Here is a 16,015-nt window from a genome sequence, read left to right as displayed (position 1 = left end):
CGGGGACAATTAAATTCAAAGAATCAGGTATAGGCGGGGCTGAAGGTAGTGGGGTGGTTGTGTTGGAATTCAGTTATGCCTGGAAGTGAGAGGAGGTGGGAAATCTTGTTGGGTGACTTAATGATGTACCTCAAAATCACACTGTTTCCTATTTGATATTCACTGTGATAGTTTTGGGATGTGGTAGCCCACTCAGATATTTTAGCTGAACACCTGTTGATGTAAAGCCCTTGTCTAAGAACCTCACATTCATGCCAGGCGTTGGTGGCACACACCTTTAATCCCAGCACTCGGGAGGCAGAGGCAGGCAGATCTCCAGAGCAAGTGCCAGGATAGGGTCCAAAGCTACACAGAGAAACCCTGTCTCGAAACCCCCCCCCAAAAAAGAACCTCACATTCATTTATGTAGTCAACCTTCCAAGCCTTTCTTCATTTCATAGTTGAATGAGTTGAGGCATTTGTTATTTTTGTAGTAGCCCAAAGTTAATGAATGTCAAAACCATGGCTTGGAATGCAGGAGGGCAGGGTCCAAAGTTACCCATAATTAATAAGAGCATTACATTATACATGTTGAATAAGGTATTCATAATTATGTTTCCATACCTTGCCAATTCATGAACCGTATTTTTGCATTCTTAGCTTTCATAGGCACTGGAATAGCAAACCGTATAAAACAAGGAAAACAAAGAAGCATGTTCTTTCTATATATATTTCTTCATATCAGTACTAGTATCAGAGAAAGAGGAGGACACAGATGAGATCTAGGCACCGTGAGAGCTGAATGCAAAGATCAGGCTCAGTTAGGATGGGAAAGGTGGACACTTGTAGTCAAAGCAGGACATCTAGCTGATGGAGAGTGAACTGTAGCTTGTTGGGGACAGAAGAGTTGCAAATGGGCAACCAGAGGAGATTTTGAGGGGATAGCAAAGCAGCCAGAACTAACCTTTTTGGATATCACTCTAAAAGATGCCAAGCACAAAGTGGTTCTTCAAGGTCTCCCAAGAGGAGGAAGACCTTGTAGGAAAATTGTAGAAGCCAGGATACCACATGAAAGCCAACTTGTAGAGTGCAATGTGTGTCCTGTCTACAGTCTTGGACCAGATCCTTTTATTTATCCATGTTGGTGCTGAGAATGAACCCAGTTAATGTGGTGTCCTGACAGAAGGGGAGATAAGTCCCAACTTTTGAAAAAATGGTTTTTTTTCTTCATCAGGGAGAAACAAGTCTTGCCTATGTCTTCTCTTAAATATTGACCTGCATTTGTCATAACTGTGATGATATTTCTAGATTTAGCCATCCTCTGTTAGTTGGTTGTGTGTATAGGTTTACATTTTATTGGTTCTTGTGGTTGAGTAAAGACATGATATTCACAGGAATTAAAAAAAAAAAGGTCTGAGTAACTGGGAGAGGAGAGCCATTTTGTCTCCCATATTTCAAAAAAATATAAACCAGTTGGACCTGTTTAGATATGGAATAACTATGATCAGGTTTCTGAACTGAACAGAGGAGAATATGATGGTCAATATTATTCTTCGTACCTGAAGACAAGAAGAATTAATCCATAGTCAAGAGAACAGCAAAGGTGAACAGAGGTGGAAGACATATGTTCCCCAGACAGTTCACAAATTGGATAATATCCCCAAGTACATTAAAACTTAATTGTATTATCATCCACATTTGAGGGTATACAGTGTGGTGTCAGCAGATGGTGTCAAGGGTTTTGTGAACTCGATTATTTCTGTACAATTCTCGGTACAGGAGGTGTGGAACTATGAAGCAGGAAATATAAAAGGAATAAAGCTGCCTTGTGCCCCCACATTGTTTTCCTTGTTTCTCTGTTCAAAATGATAACTACTGGGGTGGGGGGAGCAGTGATCTCAAATGTGCCTCATCATGCCTCATATGTGCACACATAATGCTGCCATTGTGTGATGATGCCAAATGGGAAAAGGACAGAGGAATTCCCTAATCAGGGGTCCTGGTGATGGGTCCCACAGCCATCATTTGTGAGTGCCACCTGTCAGCACTTGGAGCTCCATTTCCTTATTGTGATAATACAAACAAGAGCATCATACTGTTTTAGATTGTATGAGATGGGTTTGTCTACTCCAGAGAATTTCATAACTACTAGAAACCATTTTATGCTTCCTACAGTAAAATCAGGGAAGATGACTTAGCATGCATTGCTTGCCTTTGCCATAAAGAAATTTGTCTGGAAAAGAAGAAATGTAAAGAAAGGAATCTCAGAGAGGAAGTAGGGACCAGGCATGAAGTGTTTTTCTTTCTCTTATCTAATTTACCTTTGTTACTAATTACCTTTGAGGTTTTTGAAATTTATTTTTTCTTTCTTCTTTCACTTAATTTGTCCTATATTAATCTCCTATCTTCTTAGGATACTCTCCATCCTACTAAAATGTGTTCATGATAGTGCAAAGACAGAAAAAAACAAAAACAAAACACATATTCTGGTAGCATACACACACACACACACACACACACACACACACACACACACACACACACACACACACACACACACACTGAGGGGGGAAGGAAAAGAAAGGGAGAGAAATTTGTTGTTTCTTGCTTTTTGACAGGATCATGGTTTGTAGAAGATAGCTGAAACCCATAGCAATCCTCTTGCCTCAGATTCCCAAATGGTGGAATTACAGGCATGAGTCACCTCATGAGGCTGTCAGATTTAGATAACATTTTTGCTTTGTTTTCTTTTGTATGTAGATGGTGCCAAATAATGATTCACCAATAGTTCATAGAAGACTACATGAAAAATATAAACTTTGTATTTAGTTGATGGAAAACCTTTCCATGTAGCTTCTTTAGGTTTGAAGGTAGTTTTATGAAAGATAAGTTATGAGAAATATAGTGCCTTTAATACCAAGAGAGCCATTCACTACGGTCCTGCTGAAAGGGACCTAACACTAATTTTTGAAACAGAAAATCTGCAAAGAACATTGCTTACTTATGATTACATAAAATAGCAATCCTAAATGAGCTTGTGTGGGATCTATTACTCATTGACTCAGTTTCATTGATGGTGTCTGATACTCAAGTGATAAAAAATATATGATATATTTTGTACATTTAAACTGGTGTCCTTTGCTGATTATCTTCTCAATACCTGCAGTATGAGTGTTAACACTCATCTGGCCATGAACACCCTCAGTGTTCTAACTCAGGTCCATTTGACCAAATTTCTTTTTACTTTTTATTATTGTACAGTGAGCCAAAATGAGATCACAAGTCCTTCACACTGCTTGCATAGTCCTAGGTCCATGTTTTCCCACGACTTTTCCTCTGAGTTGAAATGCCCCCTTTATCTCTTCTGCCCATTATAATCTTACCCATTTTAGGTTTAATTTGATCACTTCCTACTTCAATTACAAAGTCAGTGTTTACTCCTTGGTGTCAGGGACAGTGACGCTGTTCTACATGTGGCTACCACAATGGTGGAATATCATCTACTAGGGTAAATGTCTTCTATCCTGAGTTTCCTCAAAAGGGTTTGAGAGGGCTAGAAGATGATTGTTTTATTTTATAGATAGAAAATGGGATTGAAATAATTTTATGAACTTGAGTGAAGACAAGAAGAGAATACAAGAGAATACAAGTTGGCTCCATATGCTAGAATTCTGTGAATGTACTTTTGACCTTTTGACCTCTTACGTTTGTTTATCCTCCCCAACCCTTATGACAATCCTTTGTTTAGCATTCCTATTTAATAGCTCTTTGGCTTATATGATCATATGGTCCTTACTTTCCTTTATGATGAGTCTGTTGAAGGAATGGAGAGATGGGGAGCTTGCTGGCTTTGGTCCTTCTCACAATGTTCACCACCATAAGATTTCGCACAAAATAATAGCTTTTTAAAAGATGAATATGTGAAAAAAGATTAATATGTGGTTTTACTTCAAGTCAAATTTTGAGAAAGCAACTGCATTTTCCTTAAGTTTTTCTGATAGCGGGTGAGCATGGCTTGTGTTTAATAATTACAAGCTTCCAGTGACATTCACACATTATATAATACTTGAACTATGTGATTCCAGACTCTGCCCTAAGTTTAATTAAGATAATATACCATTGCATTCTTTTCCCTATGGGAATTAATGATAATCAATAAATTATCATAAACTCTTAGCCCAGAGCCCTCCTTTTTACTACACCATCATTAAATCAACAAGTGCCAACTTAAATCCCAACATAGACTCCATGTGTTCAGGGGCTTCACCCATCATTTCCATGGCTACATGATCAGTTTTGGAGTAACAGTAAGTGTTGAAGTGTTTACTGAAGCACAGGATGGCTTTTATTTTCCTAGGTGCCGAATATAGGACTAGGATTATAATCTGTAACACACTTTGATATCAATTGCCATGTTTATTGGGGAAAGAGCCCTCTGAGGTAGTTGTGGCAAGTGCTGTCATTTTATTTTATGAAATGATCTGGGTGAGGCTCAGAGGGACCATCTACCAGAGCAGGTGGTTCAGGTCAGTCTTGAATCCAAGTATTCACAGGCAAGTCCTGTACTTCCTTTGTAATCACATAGTAGGCACAGAACATACACACACTGTAACGTTGGTCAGGGCCAAGTAGGAAGGCAGCTCATACTACATTGGGTGACTTGGGCATCTGAAAGACCATACCCTCACAGAAACAATGAGCTTGGTGAGAAAGTCTAAATTTGAGGTAGTTCTCGAAGGCTTACGTCAAGAGAAAAACTAAATGCCTCCATTTTGTTCCTAGCTTACTTCCTTTACCTCCATTTCCCAGCTTGTCTGAACCATGAGCTATTTAAGGCTTCAAACTTTACCACAGGCTTCTGAATACCCTTTTGTACTTGGTAGGTTTTGTTCCCAACAGCTGAAAAGAGCCAGCTGACTCCTTTGGTATTTTTATATCTTGTTCTTTATTGTTTTCCTCCATGTTTCCCACCCCACACCCCAACCCCAGATGCTGTGCTTGCTACTTCTGTGTGGAGACATCTGTTTTGTAAGAGGACCCTTTCCCTTCCTTCTGTAGTTTTTACACACCCCTTCTGAAGAATGAAGTGGGGAAGGACCTGCTCTTGCCCTTGCAGAAGTAAATACATGCTCTTTATTAGCCTCTGGATTCTCCCATGAAGCACTTGATTAGTTTACAGAAGTATATTATATTCCAAGTTAAGGACTTTAACATACCTGCATGTTATTTGATATAATAGTACTTTTTGAAGACCATCATAGTCTGGGTACCTCCTCCATTGGAATGAAGAAGCAACAGAGGAAAAAGAAGTTGCTTATGGTCGTTTTGTCTTTGGATGAACTCTTCCTTCTCCTTTATTTCTTTTCTTTCTTGATCCAAGTCAGAGTTTACATGGCCTATGATTAAATGGTGCTTTTGGGCCCAAGAATCTAATAGATTAGCTCTGAGTCCAACATTCCATCCATAGACCATAGTTGGCATGTAGGATTTTCAAAAATAGGACTAACTGAGAATGCCTAAAAATAGAGATTTCAGATATGATTCTGTACCTCTGGCTCTTTATGGAGTATAGAAGTCTGTGGCAGCCCTGCTGCCACATTTTCCCCAATGCTGTCAGTAGGCTGGAACTGAGCAGTTTCCTAAGGACATGAAGACTGTGTCCTCTGACATCTTCACTTGCCCAACCTTAATGGCTTCATCATCTATCAGTAAGCATTTTCATTCTCAGTCATATTAGCAAAGAATTAGTCAAATTTATTTCTACCCAGTATAATGTAACCCCCACAACCTGTAAATATATTTTTCCACAAACCTGAGTCAAAATTAGTAGGGATTATTTGAAGGCATTCTGTTTTATAGTATGGAATACTGGATATTGGAATCATTGTTTTTATTATCACACTTGGGATAAAAAGAGCTAGAAGTTTTAAATTCTGGCTTACCCATACTCCTTTGACCTTGTAAAAGTTGCTTCTGTTTCTTTTGCCCATTCCTTCATCTCTGCAAGGGGATAAGTGTGTCTGCCAGCCTCATGGCCATATACATCAGATGTGATCATGGATGTGAGAATGTTTAATATACCATATGGCACTATGCAAGGCTAAGACACTTTGTGGGCAAAAAGAGCTATAGCATATGGTTTCTCGAGGAGCTCGGAATCTGTTTACAGACTCAGGAATGAGATACAGCATAAATAACCGTAGAGAGTATTCTACTTCCTACAAGAAGTAGCTACATTAAATGTTATCAGAAACCATACTATTTTTCAGGGAAACCAAACTCAAAATTCAAAGGGCACATATTCATTTTCTACTATCAAGTTATTATTGATTTTATACATATTTTCTCGTGCACATACTCAGTGATAAGAAACATAATAAACTTTAAGGCAAAACTAGTGAAGTAGAAGACCCAGTTTCCTGATGTCATAGCAGTTTTTATCCTAATAGAACAAATAAATAATGATATAGGGATAGACATTGTAATTTTATGTCCTATCGTGTGCTACTAAGAACATCATACATGCTACAGGGTGGAGCCAACAAGCACAGCAGCTAATCACCACTGTTGCAGTGTGTTTGTGAAGGCAAACAAGTTACATTTTTTTCTGAACTCTAGTGGTATGTGGAATTGGGGTTTTCTTTAACATTTTCATTGGGATGCCTTGAATTCTTGTCTCCAACTATTCAAGTAAGAGGATATAAATTTGGGGGAAATGAGGTCAGTAAGTTTTCAGCAACGATGAGATGACAACGGCTGTAGTTTAGACGCATCTTCCCTGCACTCCTAATGTAGGGCTTCCCTCTACTCAAGGTGCTCTGTGGAGAAGTTTTCTAAAATAGCCTCAGGTAATAGGCTTTCACCATCACTTGGAGACATAATTTCACCATCTAATAAATCTCACCATTGGAAAATGTCTCTAGATTGTTCATTTAACCAGTTGAGGGCTCTGCCACAGTATAGTTGCCTATTGGTGGGGAGTACTCCACAATCTCCACCTACAAGAAAAATGTTAGAAAGCATCAGCTGATGGAGAAGTGAAAGTAGGGTTTGTAGAGATTATGTGATTGATTTTATTCATAAAAGAAGCCTCACATATGGGAGAATAAAAAAAAAAGAAAGGGTGAGATTTAAAAAGGAGCTGAAATCTTGTTGCAAAAGGAGTAAGCCAGAAAGCAATATATTAAAGCTTACTGCTGACAGAGGGTTAGAGCAGGGTTTGATGCTTTGATTCTCAGTTGACTGGATTTTCAGTTGCATCAACTGAAAGCTGAGTGTAGCACTTTGCTATATTAAAATCTTATAATGCCTCAATAATCTCTAAAAGGCCTCATATTAAGATGTATGGAGTTAGGTGAAAGTATTGAACACATATAAGGAGTATCTGTAAAATGGAGTTTTTGAGGTGTGCCAATGCCCACTCCCCCATCTTTCTCTCACTGGGCATTGTGGAGAAATGTTGTGCTGGAATTTAATGCTGTTACAATGGCTATAATTTTTTGTTTAAGCTATTAAAACTTAAAAATGTATTTTTATTTATATTTCTGGAGGGAGTGGAAAAAAGAGCAGCATCTACAGTGTCATGGCAAGTGCAGAGAGGTCATAAAGAAGTCTGTGAGAGTCGGTTCTCTCCTCTCACTATCTGGGTCCCTGGATTGAACTCGGATAGAGAGGTGCACTGGCAAGTACCTTTGCCTTCTTAGACACTTTACTGGCTCTGTTTAAACTATACCTCTTAGAAGGAAAGACGAGACACCCTATAGAAGGCCTCACCATCCAGGAGGAGCAGAAAGGATATGTGATAGGTAGTTTTAGTTGGAGGGGATGGTAGGGGAAGATGGGAGGGAGAAGGAACTGGGATTGTCATGTAAAACAATTTTGTTTCTAATTCAAATAAAGCAAAAGAAGGAAAGATGAACTGGTGAACTTGATCAAACATTTGCTTAGTGGACCTCTTTCTGCCTCTTTCTTTTGAAGCAAGAATGGAACACCTTTTAATACACAGCTGCCAATATCCTTTACATGTCTTAATGCTTCTGTTCTTGGTTTAACTTATTAACTTGTTAGTTCTTTGACAATTTCATGCATACATATAATACATTCAGGCTATTCCCTCTCTCTTCCATTTCCCTCCCGTTCCTTTGGTTTGGTTTTGTGGCCTATTTAGTTTAAGCAGGGCCAGCTGTGTGAACATTGGCTTGAGACTATCTTCTGGAGCCTGATGAGGTCACCACTGGGTGTATAAATGAAGTCAGTGACTCCATTTCCCCAGAATTTATCAGTAGGAAACATTCAGCACTGAGGTTTAGATTTCCTGAGCCCCTCTTGGCCATGCCTGGCTGTTGATGTGCCCATTCTTGTGAAGACCTGGTGTAGGCATTTACAGCTCCTGTGAATTCATTATTGCAGTGGCTGTGTACTTCCTAGAAGAGGACATTTTTAGCCCTTCTCCCTATCTTCTGGTTTTTATATTTCTACAATGTTCCCTGGTCCTTCGTGGGAGTGGTATAAATGTCTTGTTTAGGGCTAATAACACAACAATTCCTTATTCTCAACACTTTGTTAATGTGGGAAATTACCAATATGGAGCCAAGTAAAAATACAAGGGAATTTAATAGGGAAAAGCTTTACTTACAGAGCGACCTAGCCAGCGGGCAGGGCAGCAGTAAGTATAGCAAGCCAAAGATGAAAGCGAAAGCTGTCATGTGAGCGTCCCTCACTCTTAAACTTTTCCTACATCACCCTGGCCATGCCCTTGTAGTTGTGGTCAGGCACACCTGTAGCCAGCCCCTAAGCAGGCGTGGCTACAGCATCCCCTACACTTTGTACAGCCATGAGTCTCTGTATTTGCCACAGATCATTAGAAAAAGGCTTGTCTTGGTTTCAGGCAAAAAGTGGTAGTTGTCTATGTACATAAGTATGTATAATGTATATTTAGATGGTGGCTTCATGCTAAGTGAATTTAATTAAACATCAATTTCTTTCCTAGTGACCTCCCCTGACATGGGCTTCTGGGTGGCTTTACATTACCAGATATAGATTCTCTTTTGAGGAATGGGCCTTAAGCCTAATCCGAGCTGTTAGTTATCCCTCATAATTAATTTTGATGGTAAGGCTTACATATGCTAAGGTGAATGCTTTTCAGGGAATGGATATATAAATTAAGTCTTCAGAGGTTTACATGTTCACTTACCTCTGATAAGGTTTTGTGTTGAGGGTTGTTCAGTATTAGAGTAGTTTACTAGTAAATGTATTTTCATGTGTTGAATGTAGGCTGTTATGGGTTGTTAACTGCTTGGTATTCAGCGGATATTGGCCATGTTGGATGACTAAATTGTGAGAACAATTATTCATATTCATGGCTGTAGCTGCAGGGCAAATGAATGTCCTTTGTGATCATGCATTTTATCTGAGCTATCAGACTTTAAGATTTGTCTCATCATTTTCCACCTACCCTTTCACTGCTTTGCTGAGATGAGGGAGTGGAGTGGAGTAAAGATTTCCATGGTTCCATTTTCTAAGAAAACAGGAACACAAGGAATAAGTCTTTTAAACTACTCCCAGTAGTAACAGAGTGGAGAACGTGTAGGGCTGATTTCATTACCATGAATCCTTTGCTTTAATAACTAGAAATATTTTGTTTTAAAATGAAATAAAACACTTTGTTTTGAGGCCTTTTTATGGAACTTAGATTTATGTGTAGACCTGTTTTTTTTCACCACAAATGATTACCAATTTAAATGATAGGCTTTTGGTTTAGTGATGTATGCAAGAGTACTAATATTATGCTTGGAGTTTCTTTCTTACTCTTTTAAATGATGTTCCACTCAAGTACTGTAAAATGTTGTCATATCTGAATCATTCAGGAATGGATGCTTGGTGGAATAATGTACATCCATGAAGTGCCTGCCTGTTTCCTATCACCAGTTTTAGTCATATTTCCATGTGGCATCATTGCTGTGTACATATGAGACTTGGTAAATGTGAAGTTTTCTAACTGTAAGCCTTTTTTTGCTTGAAGTTCTTGTAGGGAAAGAGATCAAATATAAATGAGGTTTTGTTGTATCCAGATTTCAATTACATATCTTCCTTTTAAAAATATTGTCAAGATTGTGGCAGTAAGCAAATTATATTAAATTATTTAAATCAGGCTTATTTTAAAAATAGTTCTCATACACTTAAAATTTGAGCTCAGGCATACTGAAATTATTCATGGGCTTTCTTATGTCATACATTTCTTACTGTAGAGGATTCCTATGAAATCTAGTATTTGCTCATACAGCATAACCTATCCAAATTTGGTTAACTATCTCATTGAAAACAACAGGCTTGAATTGTGGAAGCAACAATTAATGTTCTGTTTCTTAAGTCAATTAAAAGGTGGTAAGGTTGAGTCATTGACCACAAAACAAGAATGCAGAGAAGTATTGTAGCTTATGGTTAACACTGAGAAGTTAAGAGACAGGCATTTTAAATCTGATGGATGACTACCTTCAAACTACCTGGAGCCACTGGAAAAGAACAAAAAACACCATCTGATCATGCAAGAAGGAAGGGCATATGCTTAGCTTGTCCTATAGATTTATTGCTATAAATAGATAAGTAGATAAATCCATTATTCCTTGTTGAACATTTGTAGATTGCTTACTCTGCATCAAGATTTGAGATGAAGAGCAGGGATGAAGCAAGGCCAGTTTTTAATAAGAACTCTGCTGGACTGCAAGAATTCAAAAGAGAATTGAAAAGGTGTTCATAGTTCTGAGTCAAGGCTGTAGGAGGAGGAATGGAGAGATGGATTAAGTGTAGAGAGTGATCTATTGAGAATAGTGTAACAGTTACTGCGAAAAGTCTGATCTTCCCAACTATGTGAGAGCAATGTTACAAGTAACAACCACTTAGTCCTATGGTGCCCTCACACACTTCATCAATTTTTCATCTTTGGATACCCAGGAAGAAACTGAAAATAAATAATTGTGGTTTGAAGAGAAGGCCAACTAGAGAATAAGTTTCTTGGAGAGACTGATAGGAGAGCTTTTTCAGGGTGAAACTTCCTAGAGAAAAGTTAAACTTCAGCAAGGTTGTGACACAGTTTTGAAACCAGATAACAACACAATATAAAGAGATAGAAAAGAAAGGGTATTTGGAAACATCCTGTTGCACCCAATCAATGACTCCTCTTCCCTGGATGCTGAGCAGGTGAGATCAGGAAATACTTACTTAGTCCAGCCTCAGAGATCCATTAGAATGTCTACTCAGGAGGATTTGAAGCAGAAAGAAAAAAATCCATGTTGAAATGAAAGCAGAGATGGGCCACCTCTGTGATCACCAGTGAAATTCTACCAACCAAAAAAAAGTTTCTCAAAAAAAAAGTAACCAGAAGAAGCAGAAATCACTGTTCAAGGTGCTTCCAGAAAGAATGAAAGAGAAAGCCAAAGGCAGACCTGTTGTGATGACTAAGGACAGACTTACTGTGCTCAGTAAGGACAGCCATACTGCTGTGCCTGGTGTGGCACCTGCAAAGGTCTTTTTTTTTTTTTTTTTGATATTTTAGCTTCATTTAATGTGAAGCCACTTGAAAGCATTAAGCCAGACATGGGATGGAAGAAGGGCAAGTCACTTAATGTCATTTTTTTTTCATTTTTTAATTTAAATTAGAAACAAGATTGTTTTACATGTCAATTCCAGCTCCCTCTGCCTCCCCTCATCTCCTGCCCCCCACTAACACCCTACCTATCCCATACCCTTTTTGCTCCCTAGGGAGGGTGAGGCCTTCCATGGGGGATCTTGAGAGTGTCTGTCATAGCGTTTGGGATAGGGCCTAGGCCCTCCCCCCATGTGTCTAGGCTAAGGGAGTATCCCTCTATGTGGAATGGGCTCCCAAAGTCCATTCCTATGCTAGGGATAAGTACTGATCTACTAAGAGAGGCCCCATAGATTTCCAAGGCCGCCTCACTGACACCCACGTTCATGGGGTCTGGATCAGTCCCATGCTGGTTTCCCAGTCATCAGTCTGGGGACCAAGAGCTCTCCCTTGTTCAGGTCAGTTTCAGTGGGTTTCACCAGCCTGGTCTGGACCCCTTTGCTCATCACTAGTCCTTCTTTGCAACTGTATTCCTATTCAGTTCAGTGTTTAGCTATGAGTGTCTACCTCTACTTCCATCAGCTGCTGGATGAAGAATCTAGGGTGACATATAAGTTACACATCAATCTCATTATCAGGGGAGGACATTTAAGGTAGCCTCTCCTCTGTTGCTTAAATTGTTAGTTGGTGTCATCCTTGTAGATCTCTGGACATTTCCCTTGTGCCTGATTTCTCTTTAAACCTATAATGGCTCCCTCTATTATGGTATCTTTTATCTTGCTCTCCTCTATTCTTCCCCTGACTCAACCTTCCTGCTCCCTCATGTCCTCCTCACCCCTCCTCTTTTTCCCTTATCTTTATCCTAGCTCCCTCTCCCCTCCCCCCATGCTCCCAATTTGCTCAGGAAATCTTGTCACTTTCCCCTTCTTTGGGGGACCATGTATGTCTCTCTTAGGGTCCTCCTTGTTTCCTAGCTTCTCCGGCAGTGTGGATTCAATAGCACAGGCACTGAGATGGACAATTAATAAATGGGATCTCCTGAAACTGAGAAGCTTCTTTAAGGCAAATGACACAGTCAACAAGACAAAATGGCAGCCCACAGAATAGCAAAATATATTCACCAACCCCACATCCAACAGAGGGCTGATCTCCAAAATATACAAAGAACTTAAAAAGCTAGTTTCCAAAACACCAAATAATCCAGTTAAAAAGTGGGGCACAGAACTAAATAGAGAATTCTCAATAGAGGAATATAAAATGGCTGAAAGACACATAAGAAAATGCTCAGCATTCTTAGTCATCAGGGAAATGCAAATCAAAACAACTCTGAGATACCATCTTACTCTTGCCAGAATAGCTAAAATTAAAAGCACCAATGACAGTTTATGCTGGAGAGGATGTGGAGAAAGGGGAACACTTCTCCACTGCTGGTGGGAGTGCCAACTTGTACAGCCACTTTGGAAATCAGTATGGCGATTCCTCAGGAAAATGGGAATGAGTCTACCACAAGATCCAGCAATTCCACTCTTAGGCATATACCCAAAAGAAGCACATTCATACAACAAGGTCATCTGTTCAAATATGTTCATAGCTGCATTATCTGTAATAGCCAGAACCTGGAAGCAACCTAGATGCCCCTCAACTGGAGAACGGATAGAGAAAATGTGCTACATTTACACAATGGAGTACTACTCAGTGTGTGGGGGGAACAATGGAATCTTGAAATTTGCAGGAAAATGGATGGAACTAGAAGAAACCATTCTGAGCCAGGTAACCCAGTCACAAAAAGACAAACGTGGTATGTACTCACTCATATGTGGGTTTTAGACATAGAGCGAGGTTCTAAAAAGATCTGAGGAGCAAGAGTTGGGGAAATGAGTGAAGATGCAGTAAGAGGTAGTGGAGATGGTGGGGGGGGGTGAAGAGTTCAGGAAGTCCACTCTTGCATAGGGAGGGCAACCTGTTAAGAAATCAGTGAGCCAGGTCACCAAACCAGTTGCGTTTCACTTCCTCAGAGATGAGTAAATCAGACAGCATCCTCAGAACTAGGAAGAATATAGTTGATTTTTACTCTTTACTCATTTGCTCTTTGTTCTTTGGAAGTCCACCACCCACCTTATTCTTAGTTATGAATGCCTGGCCTTAGCTTGGCTTGTTTCTAGCCAGCTTTTCTTATCTTAAATTCTCCTGTCTACCTTTTGCCTCTGGCCTTTTTCTGTTCTCCTATTTTTGTAAATCTTACTCTTTCTTTGTGGATTGCTAGGTAGCTGGGTGGCTGGCATCTGATGTCCCCCTCTCTTTGTTCTCTCTTTCTATTTATACTCTCTGCCTGCCAGCCCCACCTATCCTTGCTCCTGCATTGCTATTGGCTATTCAGTCCTCTATTAAGTCATCAGGTGCTTTAGACAGGCAAAGAACCCCAGCTTCACAGAGTTAAACAAACACAGCATAAACAAATGTCATACACCTTAAGATAATATTCTACCACACCTTTCCACCTGTCCAAAGCAAAGAAAAGAACAGCTGAAGAAGCAGATTCAATATACATGCCTCTTGTATAGCAGGTTGAAGCCTTCCATAAAGGCTTGGGTCCTAGGCCCCAAGAGAAAGTAATTAAATGAGTTGTTCAAGTTTACTATCATCTAAGGAATAAGAAGAAAGAGATTATCTTGTTACCTTCTATATCTATGACTAAGATCTCCTGAGACCCCCAGACTTCGACCTGTAGAAATATAGCAGAATAGGATTCTGAGGAGTTCGAGATACTGCAGCCATACACATTCAAAGCATGGGAACGTGATCCCAGAATTCTTGAAATTGGTCCATCTTGCCCAAGAAACTAGCCATGAAACCACCTCTTTAGCTGTTGATTTTGATTTTGGAATTGAGGAAGGAATCTGGAGATTGAGGTTCAAAGACAAAATCAGAGAATGAAAATGCCTTTCTAAGGTCTTGGATCCCCAAGTCACGAGGTTTTGCATTGAGAATAATGAGACATGAGGAAGAGGATGGGACAGAAGTGAGAAGAGCTTAAACTGTGCCAGACTATGGTGTGCCTTTAACCACCCCCCATCCCAGTGTCCTTTCTCATTTGATTCTCACAGAAGACAAAGAAGGTCATATAGAGAAGAAGAAAATTAAAAGAATAGGGAAAGGGAGGTACCCAAGTTCAAGGCACTTTCTGCTCCATTTTAACACTATTAACCTGCCAGAGAAAATGGGGATGGTGTGACTCAAGGAGAGCCTTTCTCCCTGGGGACTAATAAAAGAGGTACCCAGAATACACACATGTGGAAGCTGTCGCTGGAGGAAGAGGCTGTTAGCCTCACCCGTACATGCACTGCCATCTTCCAGGAGCCCTGTGTCTCAAGAAAGAGTAAAGAAACAGTTGCTGAGAACCTTTCTGACTCTCCAGTTCAAGCCCTTCCAGCTGACCACCCAGAAGAGAGCCAAGGAGTGACAGGAATAGGAAAAGAGAATGGTTGAAATGCAAGCTCGGAAAATGCTGCACTTGGAGGAAGTCAGGCAAGGGGAAGAGGAGCTGGAGAAAGAAGAGCTAGACAGACTACGGAAAGAAGTGGAATGCAAGGCAAATTCAAACAGACAAGTTGAGTACCCAGTGTGGAGGGGAAATGAGGAGACTTACCTTGGACTGCACCCTTGTCTCCAAAGCTCTCCACTTGACTTCACTGCTAAGTCCAGCTCTGAGCTTTGGCTACCACTTGACAATAGAAGTTGCTCTCTATGTCACACTAGGCACAAAGAGAAGTCTCTCCAGACTCACCCACCGGTGTGTGAAGTGTACCTAATGGCTTCAGATGCTCGTTTCTGGAAAACTTTTTTTTAAATACAGTTTTGAAGCTAATAATGATACTCAACTTACTTAGGGCTCAGTTCGACTTCTTGTAGTTATTTCCTTCAAACATCAATTGACCCTTTATTCAGTATCTCATGGGTCTTAACTCTAGCTAGAATTTCAAGTGTTTGTTTTAGTACAATTTAACACAATTTCACCTTCATACCATCCCCCTTTACATATTTATGTTAAGCAGAAAATAAAGGTATTTAAATTCTAGCAGGGGTGGGGAGTGCTATGTGTGGTTTATATCAATAATGTGGTCCCTTTGCTCATATTATTGCTCCTCCCTCTTTTTGACTGGACTTCAGGAGTTCAGTGCTTAGCAGTTAGGGTACCCTCTCCAGTATTGCTTAGATGATTAGCTGGGGTCATCGTTGTGGATTCCTGGGGATTTCCCTAGGGCCAGGTTTCTTGCTAACTTCATAATGGCTTGGGCAGGGGAAATAGACAAGATTCCTGAGTAAACTGGGACCATCGGGGGAGGGTGAATGGGTGGGTGGTGACAGGGGAGTGGAGAGGGGAGAGGGGAGGAGAACATGAGGGATCAGAATGTACAGTTTTATGAATGATAAATTGTACACTTTTAAAGGCATGAT

General features: G+C 40.0%; 1 pseudogene; it reads left to right on the top strand.

The window, feature by feature from the left end:
• The window catches only part of LOC118239521, a 167,176-nt pseudogene extending 151,932 nt beyond the window's left edge, over positions 1-15,244 (top strand).
• The last annotated feature ends 771 nt before the right edge of the window (positions 15,245-16,015 follow it).

Source organism: Cricetulus griseus (genome assembly GCF_003668045.3).
Source record: "Cricetulus griseus strain 17A/GY chromosome 1 unlocalized genomic scaffold, alternate assembly CriGri-PICRH-1.0 chr1_0, whole genome shotgun sequence".
Taxonomy (NCBI): domain Eukaryota; kingdom Metazoa; phylum Chordata; class Mammalia; order Rodentia; family Cricetidae; genus Cricetulus; species Cricetulus griseus.
This window is presented reverse-complemented; position numbering and strand designations above follow the sequence as displayed.